Source organism: Ascaphus truei, chromosome 2 (assembly GCF_040206685.1).
Source record: "Ascaphus truei isolate aAscTru1 chromosome 2, aAscTru1.hap1, whole genome shotgun sequence".
Taxonomy (NCBI): domain Eukaryota; kingdom Metazoa; phylum Chordata; class Amphibia; order Anura; family Ascaphidae; genus Ascaphus; species Ascaphus truei.
This window is the reverse complement of record NC_134484.1, coordinates 315,238,700-315,261,087: the sequence shown is the minus strand read 5'-3', so window position 1 is coordinate 315,261,087 and position 22,388 is coordinate 315,238,700. Positions and strand designations below refer to the sequence as shown.

Here is a 22,388-nt window from a genome sequence, read left to right as displayed (position 1 = left end):
AGGGAGCTAGTATAATAGCTATCTTGCACATTGAAATAAGAAGCCACAAGGTTGCTTATTACTTTTTATTTATTCCTTTAATCATTAGAGTTTTATTCATGTATTTGTTTTTATGAGATGTATAGGCAAATGTAATGCATCATGATTGTCTTTTGTAAGATATTTCACAGTATGCTGAAGTGTATTATGTAGTGCTTATTGCTGTCCAGGCATGAAGTGGTTAAACCTGCTACACACGAATTGCCTGATAACAGCGAACAAGTGGACAATTAGTAGGAGTTCCCAATTAGGACATTCATCCAATGGGAACACCACGGCAGCTATGCACAAAGGTATAAAATACCTCTAGTGCCCTCACAGCTCCATTACCCTTGAAGAAGTGACGTCAGAGTCACGAAACGCGCGTAGGGTGGAGCTTGCAAGACGTGCAGCGACGTGCAGACCCTGTGCTGGGAAAAGAGGTTGATTGGCGGGGAACGTCATCGGAGGAGGGACCAGGCGCTCCGAGTCGCGGCCACGAAGCGGGGATCCACGCCGATTCCAGCCTCCTCCTGCAATCCCTCGGCATCCTTGCATGTGAAGCGGACGGCACGTTGTAGGACACGCATAGGGCTTTTTAGCATGTGAGTTCATGTCTTTAAGCCTGTATTTTTAATAATAAATGTTTTAGTATCACACTATTGGCGCCCTTTTCTGTTCCCAATCGGTTATGGTGTTGCTGATGCTGGAAGTGAAAATCGTGTACCAGTAGCAGGAATCAGTTGGAGCCAACCGTGAGGAGAAGTAAAGAAACCTTTTGAGGCCCAATTCTGTCTATTTTTAAGTAAGTAGATAGCAACGGTGGGGGTGTGGAACACTAACCATAGGGTACTGCGCAATGGTTGTTTCATTTGTATTTCCAGACAAGTCTCCAATCTAAAAGAACGGGACATTGTGGACTGTGGATCTCATTCATATCATCAATCGATTTATGGGACTACCTCCTTCTGTCAGGTTTAATATCTGGTAGTGCGCCAGGGAATCACTGTATATGTTGTAATATCTGTTCCTTTCTGTTGTAATTTTTGTGTCGAAATCACTGACAACTCAACTGAGCAATACAGTGACTGAATGGAGGGCAAGATTGATCATCGTTTGGAGGCCATGTTGAATATGGATAGGTGCATGGGTGCCATAGGTGTTCGTATGGATAAGATTGAGAGGAACATCGCGGGGCTCTATTCTTTGCTTGGAGTCCCTGCCCTTATATGTCTGCCACAGGAGCAAGAGGGTGGCCTGGAGTCGCCTTATTCTACCATGGAGGAACCGCAACCCCCCTCCCCCCCGTGCACCCTCTCAAACCCTGGATTTGACCTTCGCGATTCCAACACCAAGCACACCACCACCTGCAGATTACACATATGCCCTGTGGAGGAGATGACAACCCCGGTAAGGCCACGACAGGATGAAAGCATTCTCCCAGACCATCTACAATCACCCGCTGCCAGAAGCACACCCGCTCCAGTTCCCAGGATTGTAACGCTCCCAGACATGTTGAGAGAACTGCCCCAGCGCGTCCTGGAGAAATACAAGATCAGATATATTTGTCTAGCCCAGAAATATGCCCTGTTCCTCTTTAAACACCACGTCAGTTTTGAGCTGTACAGAGAGCGGACCCAACATGTAAATTATGAAGGCAATAAATCCAAGAAGGGTCTGTCTGCAAATTTAAGGATCCCAATTTTGGAATTAGTGCAGCATTATTTTAATGTTACCACTCATCTTTTGAGAACCGTGAGAGACAGCATCAATGGCCTTTTGAGGCATACAAGGGCACTTCCCTGGAAGTCCACCGACTTGTTTGACAACTGATGCTAGTTCAAAACTTATTTTAAAATGTAGATGCGCCACCAATATTTTTAATAATAAAAAACATGTTGATTGTTTTAAATTCTTTCATTGTTTAATGCTTTAAATGCTTGGTATAATCATTTTTTTCTATTTCTGTTTTGCATGTGCCAGGTAAGACACAGTGCTCAAATCCATAACTACTTATAGTTATACTGTATACATGCGATGCAATGCGAAAAAAGCAATGATCGTTACAATAGTTAAGGTTTGCCTTACCGAACACTTCCACCCACGAACGTCAGGTGAAAATGAAGTCCACTCTCTCACCCAGAGAGGAAATGAATAGTTCAGAAAAAGCAGAACCTACAGTATAGCGCAAAAACAGATCAGACAAAAAACAGGACATTGTGTAATCTGATAGGGAAACAGGGAATGCCCACCATTGAAGGAACTCACAAGATAACTGTTTTTTAAGCATTGAACTGGAAGTAGAATAGGACCCAAGAGCCAAATGATGGGGTGTTTTTCTTTCTTCCTATATATGGTACTAAAACTCCCACAATTTGGAACTACATATGTGACGGAATTTTGCAGAAGACAAACCTTGCGTAAATCCACATTTATTAAAAATATATACGGTATTACAAACAGATGCACATTGCACTCACAAAATTACAGATGGTATAGCGCAGTCGAGAGTACACCCGACTTTAAGCTATGATGGAGGGACATCTTACTCGCTTCAGTGTAGGCGCTCTGACATGTGCCACTCGAAGTTTGAAAACGCTTCTGCGTCACGTGATGGTGTTCTCCTCTTGCTTTGCTTAGATTGATCGGCTTGGATACTGGCTAGGCTCACAGCTTGGTTTTCTCTCTCTCACGTGTTCCTACGCATTTCACAAAAGCTTCGTCAAGGGTGCAGATCTCCCCTAGAAAAATGAGGATTCATGGCATGATGTGCTGTGTATGTCATAAGGATCCCTGGCTTAAAGCTTTCATGACCTACACAGTAACAATTATGTAGGCTATGGTCCTACTCAATATGATGTGAAGCCAACTTCAATAGGTGTCTCACATGGAGACGTTTGAAAGATGGACTATTTCAACAGACATCTATATACTGAGCCTGTCACGTTGCCCATGATTATTAACTGGCTCAATATTACTGCATGTCATATAAGTTAGGAAAAAGGCCACATATTTTTTCATACTTAAGGTATTTCCTCTCACTATAACTGGCACAGCAGATGCTAATGCCAATTATCAACTATGGAGACATAGTATATGGCTCGGCACCCCAAACCCACCCTAGCAAACTTGACACCCTCTACAATTCAATATGTCGTTTTGTTCTCCAATGCAACTACAACACACATCACTGCGAAATGCTCAAAGAACTAGATTGGTCATCACTTGAGTCTAGGCGCAAAGTTCACCTTTCCTGTCTCGCCTTCAAATACTTTCTGGGCAAGCTACCCATCTATCTGAACAAGCTCCTCACCCCTACCACATGCAGCACTTATCATCTAAGATCAGACTCCAAAAGACTGTTCATGGTCCCAAGGCTCAACAAAAATATCCGGCCGCTCCTTCTCTTACCGTGCACCTCAAACCTTGTGGGAGAACAACCTAGCGGAGACTCCCACATCCACCACCAGTTTAAGTTCTTTCAAAACTAAAGCTGTCTCACATTTTAATCTGGTCTGTAACTGTTGCATAAGCCTATAATATACATCTTCTTTAACGGTGCATGCAATGTATTGTATATAATGTATACCCTGTTCATTTATGTAACTGTATTTGTAAACATGTATTATTTGTCATATTAACTCTATGCCCCGGACATACTTGAAAATGAGAGGCAACTCTCAATGTATTATTTCCTGGGAAAACATTTTATAAATAAACTATAACCTAATCACACAATCATTTCTATAAACATTATTTTGAATATTGTATATTCATCATATTTCACAATTATTGAATCTTATTGTTAACAACAGTCTGGATATTATAAATGCTAAAGTCTAATTGATGTAATTTTTTTTATCAATATAAAAATAATAATAAAGAGAGAAAAAAATGTAATATGTACTCATCCATAGTTTATTGGACCGTTCAGCATAAAATTTAATTTCAACAACATTTCTTTGTCATTTGAGAGATCAGTTAATGTTAAATTAACAGCGTTAGTAGCAATTTACCCTATTGAATAAGATGTCTCACTTACAAATTTCTTGGAAGTTGCAAGGGCTCAGTTTTTCCTCACCAACCTAACTCCCTGGAATTCCATGTATGAAGAACCCTCCTATATTATGTAGGCTCCGTCCATGATATTGTATACTTAAGAGACTCCTCTCTTCACAGCTGTTTTCAGAGAGAAAAAGTATATGAACTGTCAGGGATCAGTTGTTATAACTTATTGATGCCAACTACAGTATATTCCTTGTGCCTATCAATGTTGTGTTGTAATTATCATATTATCCCTAGAAAATAATATATTCATTTGCAGTTAATGAAAGAAGAAAAAGTGCACACAATGCGCACCAGGGATTAAAATAATATCATTTATTAGTAAACAGTTCACTGAGAGGATCCAACCCCACCTCAGTTACAAGGAATTACACAGCTAGGTTCAGTTACAATGAACATGAACCCTAGGATAGATAACAATTAATAGATCCATTAGCAGCATAACACACAGGAAAAATAAAAAACGGAATTAAAAAGACAGTGTTACATAAATAAAACTGAACAATTGATCCTAAATTGACTGTAGTGTGATGAAACGACTATCTGAACTGGCAGGGGGAGACGGAAACTCACACTGGAGCCAAAGGCGGGTCCGCGGCACACGTATAGAGATCCGGATCACGTCTACCACAGAGATGGAATCACCGCCTAGGCTACTTGCAGGCGCCGTCTCAGCCCGTCAGCAACACGCGCAGGATGACCTGCGCCTTTGGCTCCAGTTTGAGTTTCCGTTTCAGTTTCAGTTTGAGCTACGGCGGGGCCAGGGGGCATCCCCCCTCCCATCTCCTGTCCCGCGGTGACGGGGAACCCGAAGCCGGGACCGGAGGGGCATCCCCCCTCCCATCTCCTGTCCCGCGGTGACAGGGGAAGCTGAAGCCGGAGGGGCATCCCCCCTCCCATCTCTTGTCCCGCGGTGACAAGGGAAGCTGAAGCCGGAGGGGCATCCCCCCTCCCATCTCCTGTCACGCGGTGACAGGGGAAAGCCGGGACCGCGGGGTGAATATGCGCTGATGCGGCGGCCATTTTTTTTTTTTTAATTAGCGCGACCCCGTTACTAACGCGGTGGTCTCGGGGTGGACCCCGAGGACCGCGTTATAACGGGGTTTACCTGTATATATATATATATATATATATATATATATATATACACACACACACACACACACGATATCTTTTGATAATCACTGTAGATTGGGGGCTTGAAAAAGAACCTTGAGGTCCGAAACGTTGCTCCATTTTTCTGTTTCCCTTATGCTTGATTTGTTCTGTTAAACTTTTTTGCAATTGACTAACATTTGGTGAGTGCTGCGGATCTTCTTTGGATTTCTGTTATGTGTATTTTTGCTGCTGGATGGTGATCCTGGCTGCACTGCAAGCACCACAACTGGAAAGATAATTTTTTTCCCCCTTTTTCTTTTCCCACTTAGAGTGCCCGGAACTGTTTTGTGTGTGTGTTTGTATATATGTATACATACACACATACACACACACACTCACACACACAAAATATATTTTTGACAATTACTGTAGATTAGGATATTTGTTTAATTCGTGTTAATTTAGGATATCTTGAAAACCTGGTAATTCTGCTCATTCCTTAAACATTTTAGGGACTTTTGCAATTGTAATTGTAACAAGGTTATTCCCCCCCCCCGCCCCTTATCTAACTGAGGTGGTGGAATGCCCTGACTACGGGTGCTGCCTCTACCTGCTGGCTTCCAGGAGGCCAGCGCCTCCGCCTTTGGGAGCCTGGGTTGCAATATAACACAACTCTGACAGCGCCTCCACCCAGATGAGGTCTGCACGATATATAGTGGGCTAGCCCCAACCGGGAACACCTTAATAGTAAAATACACACAGTGTCTGTATATAAATAGCTTTACTGAAAAAGGTAACTTTCTAAACTTAACTTGCGACATAACAACATAACACATATTCATATAATCACACCCACACTAAGTATAAGTAACCCGCACCAGTGTCCCGGTCTACTCCCAGCCCATGTGTATGGCAGCGCTGCCCCGTGAAACGTTAGTGCACTTGTGGGTACCTGCCCGGTATGCGTCCTGTACCGGGTGAAGGATCTTCGCAATGGATCTCGTCGAGCTCCGGATCCGCATCCACAGGGTCCTCTTTCCGACACAGATATCTCTCCGGCACGAGTCTTGGGCCTAATGCTGCGTTTGATCCCAAACGCAGGGTTCGGTGACTTTCACACACACAGCTCTATTTCTAAACTGTAATAACACTTAAGGGAAAATGCCCTCAGCCATATAGGTATTCCCTGGCCACAAACTAAAGGAAGGGAAACTAATTGGGGCCTGCAAGGGTAGTCTTGCTCTGTGGGCACAACCTGCTCTTTCCCTGTCCTGGATAGAACTCTCTCTCAGCTGCCTCCTGCTTAACTGTCAGCAGGAGTTCCCCTTACACAAATGTAGCAGCCTGATTGGCTGCTTGTGTTCCATCTCCTTGCATCCCCCCTCTATCCTCACTCTATACTGCCATGCGCGTACTCCCTGCTCTGACATCCACAAGATGGCCGCTGCTACCCAGCCACCAAGACTTCCCGCTCCTGCGCTCTGCTGCGCGCCTCTGCAACGCCTCTGCACCGGCTCGAGGGGTAAGGGGGGGTTGGTGTCGCGGTGAAACAGGGAAGTCTGTGAGGGGGGGGCGCGGGGGAGATTTACTAGCCCTGGCTACATCATATTTGGATTTTTTGTTTTTATAAAAACGTGTTATATGTATGTCTTTTTTTTATATAGCACCATTAATGTACATAGTGTTTCACAGTAATAATACACATGACAATCATATAAATAACAAATAAAACAAATAACAGATCATGGGAATAAGTGCTTCAGACATAAAAGTAACATTTATGAAAAGGAATCCCTGCTCCGAAGAGCTTACAATGTAGTTGGTAGGAGGAAGATACAGTAGGAGGGATACAATATGTTAAATTGGATTCTTTAGTAGGTTATGTCAACTACTCATAAGTTGAAGGTAGGACCTGTGAATGCTTAGAACAGGTCCTTTTCTTTGGTTTTTGTGTCTACTAATATCCCCGATAGCACCATCACTCTACCATCATGGTTTAAAAGTACATACTGTATGGGGATGTTCCCATAGTGAGAATGCAATCAGCGGTACATAAAATGCCATACTTATGGAAATAAAGAATAAATATAGAATTGATAATTTCAGGTGGTATGATTATGATCCCAAGTGTCTGAATTGACTCTTCAGTAGCAAGGCATATATGTTATCTCTGGTTTAATAAAGAATATTCAACCTTTTTGAAGTTGACATTTGTGTTCGTTAATTGCTCTTTTGTACTAAAAATATGTAAACCAGCTGCAGACAATGCAATCTGCAACATTAAATGCATATGCATTAACCAAGGACACTCTCTAATTTGTATCAGGACTACCAGCCAGTGTTTCCATGTAAACTATTTTTTAAGAATTCTCCCTGTGCGAGAAGAGGATGACACTCTGGAGGTGATGACATAATATTATTGTTTGTTTTTCCTATTTGATAGCAGGTAATGTTTCACTATAATTTCACAACATTTGTATTAACTACATTGACGAGTTTCATTTGTTTTATGAGGGGCCTGCAGAAATTAGAAATTATGATAGTTGCATACAATCCCTGCCAATTAACGCCAAATGTTGTAGACGGTGCTTTTTAAACTGACATACTTTAGTATTATGACAGTTTTTCATGGACTTAAACAAAAGCAGGACATCATATCCCAGAATGCTTTTAGGTACTGTACAGTTTAAAAAGGACTGGCAAAGACTGTTAATATTTTGGAACAGCTATTTAGGTGCTTTCTAATGTTGCTAAAGGGTCACTTATGAAAGTTACCCAGCTGCATAAATGGTTTCCCACTGAAACCATATGGGTTTTTTTATTTGATAAATCTGGTGATACAGTATATTTATGCCTTATTTTTTGCAGCCAGGATCCTTTGATAAATAACCTTTTTTGATAGCTTTGCGTTGCATTTGATAGTGCTTCAGGTAAATATGGTTATTTACACCTTGTATAAACTTCTTAGACCACACATATGCTGTAAATAATTCTGACAATTATAACTTACATTTTCAATGTGCCATTTACACAGTAACAACGTATATTTCACTGTAAGAAGACACTGCATCCACCAGTGACCCTTACTATCTTATCTGTTTTGTCAGTCCAAAGGAAGTTTAAAAAAACTGTAGTACTATATCCAGTTTATACTGTATATTGATCCGCATCATTTTAACAGATTCATCTGCTGTTCCAGTTGTAAATCACAGTGATTTACAGTATAAAATTAGTTTGTGAGTCACTTGGGTAGCTATGCTGAAGTTCTCAGTCCCTCTTCACTGTTGCAGCTGCTACAGCTGTTGTTATTTAATCTTACTATTGCTTGAATGCGGATTACATATAGCTACATAGTTGTTTATATGGAAAGAATAAATGATTGAAATCAAGTTGACCCTTCTGTTTAATGGTATACTTGGTGAGATATTTATATTAACTAAGTACCACATTTCCAATTCTCTTTTATAAATGGTAACCACAACAAAATCTGAGGGTCCCCATCTTCTATCACCTTCCTAAAACATGTCCCTTATCAATCCTCGGGAAGGCCTATAATCTCAGGCATACTGTAGACTCGATGACCTCCAATCAAATCTATCACATTTGAACATATATCTCTGATCCATTTGTGATTGTTATGTGTTTTTCATTATTATGTCTATCTATTTTTGGGCTTTTAGCTTCAGAAGTCATTTCCGATTTGACATTTTATATTATGATTACTAATCGGGTGCTTTATTTGTATTATATACTTTTTTAGCACTATTGCTCTTATATTAGAGTGCCACCTTTTAAAAGTGTTTGACCCCAAGATGAGACTAGTATGCGATGTTACGTCCCCCAGTAGGGGGCTACCCCAGGTGGAGAACAACCCCCAGGAAGAAGAGGGGTTCCTCCCATGGAAATATTTTTTAAATGTCAAGTCTAATGTAAATAAAATATATATCTATATATAGATTAAAAAGGACCTCCCAAATATGTAATGTAAATTTATTTATTTACATTTGTTTAAAGTAGAACAATAAAGAAATATTAATACTGGAAAGAGTGAGGTAGGTTAAAAACAAACATTTCTTGAAGATCCTGTATTTTCTTTTTATTCCATAGTGAAAAATAAAATAAAAACAGTTTTTGTTGAAAAACACTGTACAGCTGAATGGTGTAATTCTTCCCGCACCCCCCAAACACACACATTCACTCCTCCCTCCCCCCATACACACACACACACAATCCCCCGACACACACTCAATCATTCCCCCCAGACATACACAGTCAGTCCCCCCCACACATATAATATTCCCACATACACACACACACAATATTCCCCACACACATACACAATATTACCCCCCATACACACACACAAAATCACACAATCACAACACACAGACACTCAATCAACCACACCACACACACTCAATCACAACAAAAACACAATCACAACACACACTCAATCACATATAGCTATATCTACATATATCTTCATGTATCCATCTGGTATCTATGTATTTGTAAGAGGGTCCCCTTACAGGCTCTTTAGTGTCTCCTTATTCCCAGATCCACCTGAGGGCCACATTGTGTGTGGATTTTCAATCTCAATTCATTCCCATGCCGTAGGCAAGTGAATATAGTAATCTGGGAAGTGAAAAAAGTGGACAGAATCCACATCACTGCAAAACTTGATGGAAAGTCCAAGGCTTCTTCAAAAAGGATAATGGATAACATAAAGGATATGTGCATCCTAACAAAGCAGATTATAAATTGGAGGCTATTAGACAGCTTCATGATACCAATTTTTATTCTAAACTCAAAATCGGATCCAACCCAGTTCTCCTTGGGTGATAATCAAGTTCTTTTGAAGTTAGGGAAGATCCTTTGTGTTATGAGTGACAAGCAATTTGATTTTCGTTCCGTTTCATCTCCTGTTATTTTCATCTTTTATCATCTCCCAAGTCACTGACCTGCCCTCCTGGTAGGCCTATAGTGGCCAGTATTTGAACTTTGGGAGATGGGCTAACTAGATATATTGAGCTATATTTACAGCCCTTAGTACAGAGCCTACATCGTTTACACGAAACACTATGGTGTGATGGTAGGGGGTAACCTGGCTCACAAATAAAAGGTTAAGCCTGGTTTTGGTTACCCCTGATTCATGTATAAGGGTCCAAGAGAGTTAGCTTTTGGGCCCAGTAACATTGTATCTTTACCATGTGTTACCTGTAATAAAAGTATGTCTTGTGTTTTTCCCTTTCTGGGCATGCCAGCAAGCAGGGATTGCTAGGGGATGAGTTTCAAGAAGGGTTTTGCAAAGGAATTGTTGTCAGAATGTGCCTATTATACTGGGGTCCGGAATTGTCGGTTCCCCTATTAAAGTACCCGGGAATCCTATTTGATTCTCGGATAAATGTAGGCACATTGTCCTGGCAATATTTCCCCTTGAAAACGCAGCACGACTCACCACTAGGGTACCTTGCTTCAGCATAGCTCAGAAAGGTGCATGAGGCAAAGGGATGAACAGGTATCCCTGTAGCTGAGGGAACCCCTAGCTTAAGGGGTGTACCCCAGTTAGTACCAAGGTGTCCCAGAACCTGTATTGGGTTTGTGGGCTATGGAAGTCCCTGTAAAGTCTAGAAAAACCTGACCTGTTTAGGGGCTTTCAGGGTTCACCGTGTCGTGGAAAATTCTGATTTTGGGAGTGTAAGTTTTAGGTGGGATATTTGGGCAAAAATGTATTCCTTTTGTTTGCAGGAGTTCGGGGGGCCCACCAACTGGTGGTCCCTTGATTCTACCCGTGGTGCAGGCACTATTTGCCGGTACGCAGGGTGAATTACACCGGGGCTTCCAAGGGTCCCCCAGACCACTGGATTTCGAGCCCAAGTATCCCCAAGTTATTTCCCTAATAAGTATGACTACGCTTATAGTGCCGGCTACGGTGACGTGACGTCAGGCTACGGTCACTGGAAAAATCAAATTGAGATGACTTCCAGTGATCACGTCCAAGCCGTCGCACCTACTGCACCGACACACTTTATTCGAGCAAATACCCAGTATGTACCTGGCAGATACCTGGAATGCGCCGCTCCTCACCTCTGACAAGCCCCGTTGCGTTTGCCTTCCCAGCCTGGGTTCATGCCTGGCTGACGGGCGGCTGATCTGTTAAATGATAATGATTAGGATTTAATAGGCTGCAATGCTTCGCGTGCCTACCAGATGGCATAAATTGATGAATTGTAATGCAGTATATATATATATATATATATATATATACTGTGCAGTATTGCAGCCAGCGGGAATAAAATGCTTCAATCCCTGCTTGGAAAATACCTCAATGCACTCGGGCAGAAAACAGTCACAAACCTCAATACACCCGGGTATACCCGAATTCGTGGGACTAGCCGAGCTTGAATAAAGTGTGTCGCCAGTGTACTATAAATGCACGCAACATATTTTTTTGACGCGACGTCATGTCGCGGTCACTATAGATGCAGCCTAAGGTTCCCCAAAATATATTCTCTAATAAAGCGTAATTTATATCGTGTTTTGCGTTCACCATTAGGATCTATGCAGGCAGCGTGGGCATATGTTCAAGATGCCAGCTAGTCTGCATAGAATCCATAGATGAAGGAGGAGGCGGGATGTTGAGAGGTGTCGGGGTGCTAAGTGGACTGGGCAGGGCGGAGTACTGGGTCCGGAGAACAGAGACCCCCTGTGGGGGGAACCTTCTGGTCTGCTAGACACAGTGGCGCCTGCCCAGCAGGAGGCAATGCGCTGGCTAAGGAAAATATGGCTATAGTAGGTGCTTTTCTTATTGGCCAGAACATATTTCCCACCCACAGGGTGTCTCGAGTCGGTTCAACATGCCCCCTGCCTCTGACATCATCAGCCAGATGAGCCCTGCTCTGATTGGCTAGTGGGACATGTTTCCACGATCTGAGTGGCTGAAAGGCTCTGTCCATGTAAAAATAGTAGTCTCTAAAAGGGGCTGCTGCAGATCAGTTTTTTGTCTCTCAGTCTTTCCAGACTTATAGATAGTCTTGGGACTGGTCCAGTGATGCGCCAGTAAGGTTCCCAGGGGCATTGCTATGCCAGGGAATTCCTATCCAAGCTGAGGGCTGGTTCTGAGGAATCAAGTTACCTGTTCCAGGCTTATTCCAGCTCCGTCAAGTGGACAAGGTAAGCCTTTGCTGAAGCAAGCGCCTTGAACATAGGAAAGCCTAATTTTAACCCCAGACCTAAAGTAAGTGTGTATATTCTCTGTATTTTGTATTTCTGTGTATTTCCGAGGTCTTATCCAAATAAACCTCATTTTATTTCATTGCCTTGTTTTGCCTTGTGATCGATCCCTTAAATATAAATGGTGTTAAAAGACCTGGTCAACTGTAACATATGGATCTACTTACCACTGTGCACAAAGTATCTTGGTCTAAATCTTATTTATAGGTTATGATGGGCGTTATGTCCTAATACAACATCATTGACCATGAGTTGGGGATGGCTGCTGTATGCCATTTTCTTAATGATTTATGTCTTTCCATGCCACAGGTCACATTCATTTTGGATGCGATTCTTTTTTTACTCTCACACAATTATTTTCTTTTTGATTCAATTTTTTTTTCCAAACACGTGGTACTGCTATGGGCACTGCTTTTGCACCGTCCTATGCCAATCTTTTCATGGGCCTCTGGGAGTCACAACACATCTATGGGGATCCTACAGTAATTTATTTCGACATTATATTATTTATTATAAGAGGTACATAGATGATCTTATCGTTGTGACGAGGATGTCAACACATTGTTTATCAATACTCTTAATATCAAAAACTATAATCTCACATTTACTTATTCTTATTATCACCACATTCATTATTTAGATTTATCTCTGTATATTGGTTGTAATCCGATCATATATATATATATATGTCTTATTATTATTAATTTTTAGCATATTATTATTACCTACTATATTTATTTATCTTCCTGATTCATGTTCTCACGGCCACACCTGATCCCAGATCATGGCTGCCGATTCCTGACCTAGGGGCAGTGTTTCGGGATGTTAGCATTATACCTTTTATCAGCTGTTGTATGCAATGTACCTTCACTCATTGACAAAGCACCCATGTTTGGTGCGAATTGAGGCTGAGGATTTGTTGTCCTTTTTTCTTATGGCATTGGCTGAATAAATATTTTTCTTACATTTAGTTGTCTGGCTGCTTTCATCTGTTGCTTTGCTCTGTTTTTTTCCCCACTTTTTTTTGTTAATTTGGGAAGTGTTAGGTTTCAGTGTGTGGATTTCTGGGGAAGATTTTAAAATTAATAAAATTAGACAGAAGCTAAATATAGATGAATATAAAGTGTTAAAAAGTCTACAAGAAAATAAAAACCTTATAATTCGTCAGGCAGATTAGGGAGGTGGAGTTATCTTACAACATCGCTCTGACTATGAAAAAGAAGCTTAAGGGCTTTTAGAAGATCCAGTCTTTTAAAGTAAAATCAAAATTGACCCTACATTAGGATTCATAGGAGTTGAAGGGTCTCCTTGATGATGCTCTTGGACAGACTGTTATAAACAAAGCAGAGTATGCTTTTCTATTGAATGAAAATCCGAGGATCCCCATTTTCTGCCACCTTCCAAAGGTGTATAAATGTTTAATAAACCCACCAGGAAGACCAATTGTGTCGGGTATTCAGTCGATAACATCGAATTTATACCAGTATGTGGACTACTTCCTACAGAAGTATGTCTGCACACTTCCCTCCTATATTAAGGACACAACAGTTCTTAATTTACTTAAAAATGTGGAGTGGAAAGACACCTATAGATGGGTTACACTCGATGTGTCATCTCTCTACACACATACCATATGATCTGGGAATTGAGGCAATTAATAATTATTTGAATAAGGATATGGATTTATATTTGGGTAATAGTAAAATTTGTTTTAAAATCATTTCAATTCAACCACAACTATTTTCTTTTCCGATCCCAGTTCTATTGCAGATTTGCGGTACAGCTATGGGAAATCGGTTTGCCCCTAGCTACGCGAACCTGTACATGGGACATTGGGAGGAGAATTTTGTGCGGTGTAATAATCCTTTTATATCCAAGGTTATTATTTGGCGGCGTTTTATCGACGATATTTTATGTGTCTGGGATGGTGATTTAGAATCAGTTGTGCCATTCGCAAATTATTTAAATAGTAATAACTTTAAAGTTCACAACTACGACTAATGCCTACGTTATTAATTTTCTTGATCTTATTTAGAAATCCTACCAGGGAATAAAATTACAACTAAAATCCATTTTAAAAAGGTGGATACTAATAACTTGCTCCTGACATCCAGTAACCACAAAAAGTCCTGGATTGAGAATATACCTAAAAGGCCAGTTTATGAGACTGAGGAGAAATTGTGTTCTGGAAAGTGATTATAAGGAACAATCAGACCAGCTATACCAGAAATGTATCCAGAGAGGGTATGGTGCTGTCCAGACTAAGGTCGGGAGATGGAAAGAGAATCATTATTATGTGGTCATAAGAGAATAGACAAAAGTACTACATGTGAAGTAACACCGTTAAGGTTCCCTTTATTACAATTACAATTTTGGTGTGTTCAAAACACAGTCAATCTTTAAAAAACACTGGAATATTTTATCTAATGACCCTGTTCTGGGTCCACATTTGAACAAGAGACCTAGTTTTATTTATAGGAAGGCCAAAAATGTTAAGAACTTATTGGCCCCTAGTGATATTGGTCAGAGTTTAAATGTACCAGTGGACACGTCATGGTTAACATCTAAAACTGTGGGTAATTATGGCTGTGGCAAGTGCATTGCCTGCAGCCATCTGCATAGTGACAGAATTTTTTTTATATCTTATGTCACTAAAGAGCAGTTTGCACTTGATGACTGCATATCGTGTAAAACCACCCATGTAGTATATATGTTGGAGTACCCCTGTGGACTCCAATATATTGGCCGCACAAAGCGCTCTCTAAAAAACAGAATAATGGAACATATAAGAAATATTAAAATTGGACTGGATAAACACAGTGTACAGTACTGCGTCACTTTAAAATACATCAGAGTGACCCCAGTGTTATGACCTATAAGGGGATTCAGATGGTACACCCTATCAGAAGAGGAGGGGATAGATTACAGTGATGTCCCTTTCCAAACAGGAATCATTTTGGAAATACAAAATGAAAACATTGGGTCCCAGGGGTCTGAATGAGAAATAGACATTTGGTCACTTTATTAAAAAGAGGTATGCTTCCTCTCAATTATGAATTCATACATGTATAATTTAATCCATTTTAATTCAATTTTATTTTTGTGTCCTTGAAATAGACCAATATTGAATGTTTTAATAATTTTATAAGTATTTATATTTTAAAACCAAACAGCTCCATTCACTTTTAGTGGCTTAATTCTTGCCTCACTTTCAGATAAGTACATTTTTAGTATTGCCATTTGCCCCTTATAGGTTAGTATTGCCTTTCTTTATGTTGCCATTATCGGTTTCTTTTCTTTCAGCAACTTTTGAAGATTTATTGTATCTGGTTGCATTTGTTTTAATTTAAATTTTATTTTATGCTGTATAAATTAAAGGTTACTTAGTACTGTGTTTGTAATTTTAGTTTAAGTAGTCATGCATCTGTGTAGTATCAGTTTAATGATGCCTACATCTGTGTAGTATACGTGTTGATGTACTGGTTGGCTGATTGAGGCCCCCTGAACAGCCAATTAGCAACTGATTGTGGGGTATAAATACTCCTTACCTTAATGCATTAACTATTCCTGATGAAGTTACTTTTACTAACGAAATGCGTAGAAGTGTAAACTAACAGTTTATTGGTAAGTATTATCCCCCAGCTTACTACTGTGACTTGACTGGTTAGCTTTCAGCTTTGGAACCGAGCCAGCCCTAGTTGGTCGTGGTTGCGGCAAAACCCTGTGACGTCAGTGTGCTGCAAGTGGCGCCGTGGAGTCAGAAACTGGAAAAAAAGGGTGGTGTGTTTAGCGCTAAAAATAAAAATAAAAGTGTAAAAGTGTATACAAGTGCAATGCATATATAACAACAACGTAGTGAATAATACAATATGGCAAGGCTGCCAGGAAAACTAACCCAAACACAGTTAGTGATAGACAAAAAAAACAATACAGACCGGAGCCTTAAAGTCCAAATGGGAGATATAAAAGTTCAATGGTTGATTTGTAATGTCCAATGGCTGTTAATCTGGTCCAGTGGACAGCAGGTTCCTCAGCAGCAGAGATGATAAACCATGCAGGGGAGACAAGAGGACAAGATCATAGTGTAACACAATATGGTTATGACAAAAAACACATAGACATAGACAAACTGACACACACAACACTAAACAATAGGCTGACTATTAATAACGATGATTTAATAAACACAATAAATTGCAGCTGGCTGGTGACGAGCAGGTCTAGGATCCGGTGTGTAAAAACCGGAATCCTACTTACAGCAAGTCCCTAGGATATGTGCAGGTGAGGGTAGTATATGTGTCCGACGGATGATGTTGGTGGACGCGTTCTCAATGGCCCAACGCGTTTCGTGCGCATGCGCACTTCTTCAGTGCTTCAATGCGCACTTCTTCATGCGCACGAAACGCATTGGGCCATTGAGAATCATTTATCAGCTGTACTGGTAGAGGAGCAGACCTTTCAAGCAGTCTCTGGAGTCGCAGTGTATAGGAGTTGGTATCGGCAGTGATACCTGGTGTTTTGTCCCGCCCGCTGTGACGCACTTCCGGTCACCAACGGAGGACGCCACGTGGGGCAGAAGGAAGCGTCGCCATCATCGGCAGCTACCCAAGGAAGCCCCTGCAGACATCTACATGTGGCACGCGTCCACCAACATCATCCGTCGGACACATATACTACCCTCACCTGCACATATCCTAGGGACTTGCTGTAAGTAGGATTCCGGTTTTTACACACCGGATCCTAGACCTGCTCGTCACCAGCCAGCTGCAATTTATTGTGTTTATTAAATCATCGTTATTAATAGTCAGCCTATTGTTTAGTGTTGTGTGTGTCAGTTTGTCTATGTCTATGTGTTTTTTGTCATAACCATATTGTGTTACACTATGATCTTGTCCTCTTGTCTCCCCTGCATGGTTTATCATCTCTGCTGCTGAGGAACCTGCTGTCCACTGGACCAGATTAACAGCCATTGGACATTCCAAATCAACCATTGAACTTTTATATCTCCCATTTGGACTTTAAGGCGCCGGTCTGTATTGTTTTCTTTGCCGTGGAGTCAGAGCTCATACTGTGAGATTCCCCCAGAGCCGGTAGTTTATTGGCGTGGCATTGATTCGTTCTGCTGAACTGGAACAGAGTTTGCCACCTTGAAGGGACAATATGCTTGTGAATCTTCAAGCAAGCAGACGTGTTCCTGAATAGTGTGTCTACACCGGAGCCCTGTTCAGCTTTTATAAAGAACCTTTTGCAGTGACTGGAGCAGGAGAACCGTAGGGTTAGCTGACGGTCACCAGACATATTTGATACATCATCAGATCGGTAACATGTACTCTGAACATGCCCTGTCCAACTGATTTGTCCTTGCTGTGCATGCAAAGTATACAACTTTAATATTTATTATTATATATCTGTACTATTTTACACTGAGAGGTTGTGCACAGTCTTTTTCTTCACATGTGATCTTTATGGAATTGAGCCATCAATACTGATTAGCAGCAGACCATCTCCGCATCACTTAAAAAGTTAAAAAGTATTTGTCCTTTGGTGCATATATATGATTTAACCACTGGGTTTTATATAAGGTATTATATATAAGCACTGTCACATAAGCTAATTTTACCATTTGTGCGCAGTTATCCTTTTATTTGTTTAAATGTATAGTTAATGTATTGTGATACTGTCCTGCCCCTGTTTGTTATTTTATAGTTAGGGAAAGTGTTCCAACCAGTTAGCGTCAAAAGCCATGGTACTACTGAAGTTTACAGACTCACAAAAAGGCAGCCTATGTCATATTGGGGTATCCAAGTAGTAGCACTGGGACCGAGTCAGATCAGCCCTGATAAGAGGCCCACTAGTAACTCAGAAACAGAGTGTCTAAGAGTGGCATGCAGTACTTTGCTCCGGGATAATGATCCCACGGTTCATGATAGTAAGAGTGACCCAAGATGGGGCTCAATTGATACAGAGAGTTATGGATATTATGCAACTGGCCACTTGAGATGACAGTAGCAGCAACAAGCATAAATTCCTCCCTAGAGCATTAAGAGTGGGTGCAAACTAAGGATGACATAAATAATACATATTCTATAATTTCACATTCCCCACTGAAAACAAATACTGTAGATGAAAAACACTATTGTAATTAAACCATACTCATATACCTATTATTACTATATTTATATATTACTTGGATTACTGCAATAATTACTTTAGAAACTGGAAACTTCTGCACTATATCTCCCTGGGTCACGCTGACCATTCCAGTCTCAATGCTTAAATAAAACAAATTCGTTATACCTGAAATAAATTTGGAAGGTTTTTACAGATCCAACTGGAATCCTGTTAACTTCAAAAGTTTTATGGGGAAAAAATACTTAATTTTGTATGTTTTAAATGTGGCTATTGACAATTGTCTTACTAACTGCCCTTGGTACTAACTCTACGGGATACCTGACCTCAATTCTATGCTTGATTATTTCCAAACAGGATTCTTAAAACTCTGTAATACCCATGCTCCCCTATGCAGAATAAAAATAAGGGGGGGGTGGTGGGGGGCACCTTCCGTGGGCTACAACCAACCTTATTACGCTTCACCATTTTAGGGATGCATTATGGAAAATATACAAAGTAACTGGCTCTACCAAGGATCTTAACAACTACAGATGCCTGCAGAATACATCCACAAGGCAAACAAGGCATGCAAACGCCCAACATTGCTCAGACATTCCTTATCGAATACATCAAATCCAGCAAATTTCTGAAACATCACAACAATATATTCCAGCCTTCTAAACCATCAACAACCATCTAATATCAAAAAGGATGATATTACTCTGTTAAATAATGAATACTTTGTTGGGTGTGCTACTTCCCTACTATCAAGACGCAACCTTAACTATACACCAAAAGACAAACGCCCCAATGCAACATCCAATATAACAAATTATTTAGTACAGTACATTACTATGTAGTTTATCTATATTCTTTTTTCATAAATATGGGTAATTTAGTTCAATAATTTGGCCAAAATATTTTAAAACAACAACCATGTCACGGTAAAACCATTTCAGTAGGTCTTACACTACCAATGTTATACTATCTCATGCGTTTCTTCCACTGCATAGAGAGAAGCGGAAACAGAATACTACAGGAAAAGGAGGAATCCATAATTCAGGACATCCCATCTGTATCCTCCTCTCATCCTAAACCTCTTCCTAACTCTCCTCCTGCCTTGCTTGACTCTTTTTTCGCTGTCACAGAGGAGAATGTCTCTTTGCTTATCTCCTCTTCTCTTCTCCCTCTACCACCTGTCCTCTTGACTCCATTCTCTCCATCTCATAAAACCTCTTGCTCCTACTATTATCCCTATGCTCAAACACATTTTTAACTCCCTCTATTCTGGTACCTTTCCATCCTCATTCAAGCATGCAACAGTTATACCATTACTCAAAAACAGCAAGCTTGACCCTACATGTCTTTCTAACTATCGACCTGTCTCCCTCCTGCCTTTTGCCTCTAAACTCCTTGAACGTCTTGTATTCTCTCGCTTGCTCCATTTTCTCAAAACCTATTTTCTCCTAGACCCTCTACAATCTGGCTTCTGCACTGCTCACTCCACTGAAACAGCCCTCACTAAAATAATGAATTACCTCCATGCTGCCAAAGACAGAGGTCATTACACTCTGCTCATATTACTTGACCTCTCTGCTGCATTTGATACTGTGGATCACCCTCTTCTCCTTCAAATTTTCCATACTCTTTGTATTCGTAACAAAGCTTTATCCTGGATCTCCTCTTACTTCTCCCATCATACTGTACTTTCAGTATCTTTTGCCAACACCTCCTCCTCTACCGATCTCTCTGTGGGGGTACTCCAGGGCGTAAGCCACCGACCCCCTCAGTGTCCCGTTACCTCCTGGAATCAGCCTCCCCTGTTCCCGAAATCCAAGATGGTGCACACGCATGTACAGGAAGAGGATCAGCCTCCACAACAAGGAGGGAACTTTACTGACAGAACAAGACCAAGAAACAAAAGAAAATTCCCAAATTCCACAAAGGCTTTAAAAGATTTGTTCAAAGAGATGCATGGTGTCTTTAAAGTGGCTCTTGATAAAGCTGTTGCTGAATTTAAGGCAGGTCTGACTTCTCTGACAGAACGAACAGTGCAGCTGGAAAATAAACTCGAAGAATCCCTGCAGAGTCAGGGTTCAATGGAAGTTGAGTTATTCAAACTTAATGACGAATATCAGGAACCTGAATTACAGATGCAGCCACCAGTATCCGATGCCTTGCCTGGGAAAATACTGCGGCTATCTCACAGTAAATGCTGCAACATTTCTTTGAGATTCTGCAACCACACTAATAGTTTATCGGATTAACACAGCGGGGGACCCTGCCGTCCCATTCAGTTTTAATTGGACCTTCAGGGACCCCCACTGTGTTAATATGATGGGCCATTAGTCTGGCATCAGAAATCTCAAACAAATGTTGCAGTTTACTGGGAGATTGCACCAGATTTTCATAAGCAAGTTATCAGATACTGGTAGCTGCATCTGACAACATCAATGATTTGGAAAACCGGGAAAAGAAGCAAAACCTTAGAGTAAGAAATATCCCAGAAACAGTTACATAGTAGGGGAGGTTGAAAAAAGACATATGTCCATCAAATTCAACCTATATTAAAATGTAGACAACAGATACTTTATCCTATATCTATACTTACTTATTGATCCAGAGGAAGGCAAACAAAAAAAACCAGTGTCATATCATCCAATGTAATCTCATAAGGGGAAAAATAAATTCTTTCCTGACTTCAAAAATCTGCAATCGGATTATTCCATGGATCAACATTCTCCCCATGTTTACTTATTTGGTATATCCCTGTATACCTTTCCTCTCTAAAAAGATGTCCAACCTTTTCTTTTTTTTTTTTAACAAATCTATTCTATCTGCCATCACAGTCTCCATGGGAAATGAATTTCACATTAACTGACCTTACTGTTAAGAACCCTTTCCTTTGTTGCTGGTGAAATCTCCTTTCCTCCAACCTTAAGGGATGGCCCGAGTACTTTGTTCTGCCCGTGGGATGAATAGTTCTATTGAAAGCTCCTTGTATTCTCCCCAAATATATTTGTATATAGTTATCATATCCCCTCTATTCGCCTCTAAAATAAATCTAATTTAGCTAGCTTTCCTCATAAGTTAGATTGTCCATCCCCTTTATTAATTTGGTGGCTCTTCTATGCACTCTCTCTAGTTCATAATGTCTTTTCTAATGAGTGGTTCTAAAATTGTACTCCATATTCAAGGTGTGGTTTTACAAATTCTTTGTAAAGGGGCATAATTATGTTTACTTCCCTTTTATGCATTGTCCATTTAATGTAAGATAAGATGTGTTTTGCCTTTGCAGCTACTGCATGATTTTAGGCATTATTGCTAAGCCTGTTGTCTACATGCACGCTTAAATCCTTCTCCATCACGATTCCCCCAATTTATCCCTATTTAATTTGTAAGTCAACTGTTTATTCTTGCTTCCCAAATGCATAAACTTACATTTATCTGTATTAAACCTCATCTGCCATTTACCTGCCCAAGTTTCCAGTCTCTCCAAGACCTTGTGGAGAGAAATTACAAAATGCTCAGATTCTACCTTATACAATTTAGTATCATCAGCAAAGATGGAGACTTTGCTCTCAACCAACCTCAAGGTCAATGCCAACCTCAAGGTCATTAATAAAGATGTTAAAAAGCAGGGATCCTTTAGGTACTCCACTCACTACCTAAGCCCAGCCTGAAAAAATTCCATTTATGACAACTCTCGGTTGTCTACCCTTCAACTAGTTTTCAATCCAGGTGCATTTATTTTTACTGAGTCCAATTTGCTTTGTTTTGTGCACCAACCTCTTGTGTGGAGCCGTATCAAAAGCCTTTGCAAAATCCAAGTAGACCACATCAACTGCATTACCATGGTCTAA

At 40.6% G+C, this 22,388-nt stretch overlaps 1 long non-coding RNA gene across 1 annotated transcript; it reads right to left on the bottom strand.

Moving 5' to 3' along the window:
* Positions 1 to 2,477: 2,477 nt before the first annotated feature.
* LOC142488681 (uncharacterized) lies at positions 2,478 to 6,466 on the bottom strand. Its single transcript, XR_012799577.1, has 3 exons — positions 6,134 to 6,466; positions 4,061 to 4,197; positions 2,478 to 2,759 (listed from the first exon to the last, which is right to left on the bottom strand). It is a non-coding gene; the product is annotated as an uncharacterized LOC142488681 (long non-coding RNA).
* Between the last annotated feature and the right edge of the window lie 15,922 nt (positions 6,467 to 22,388).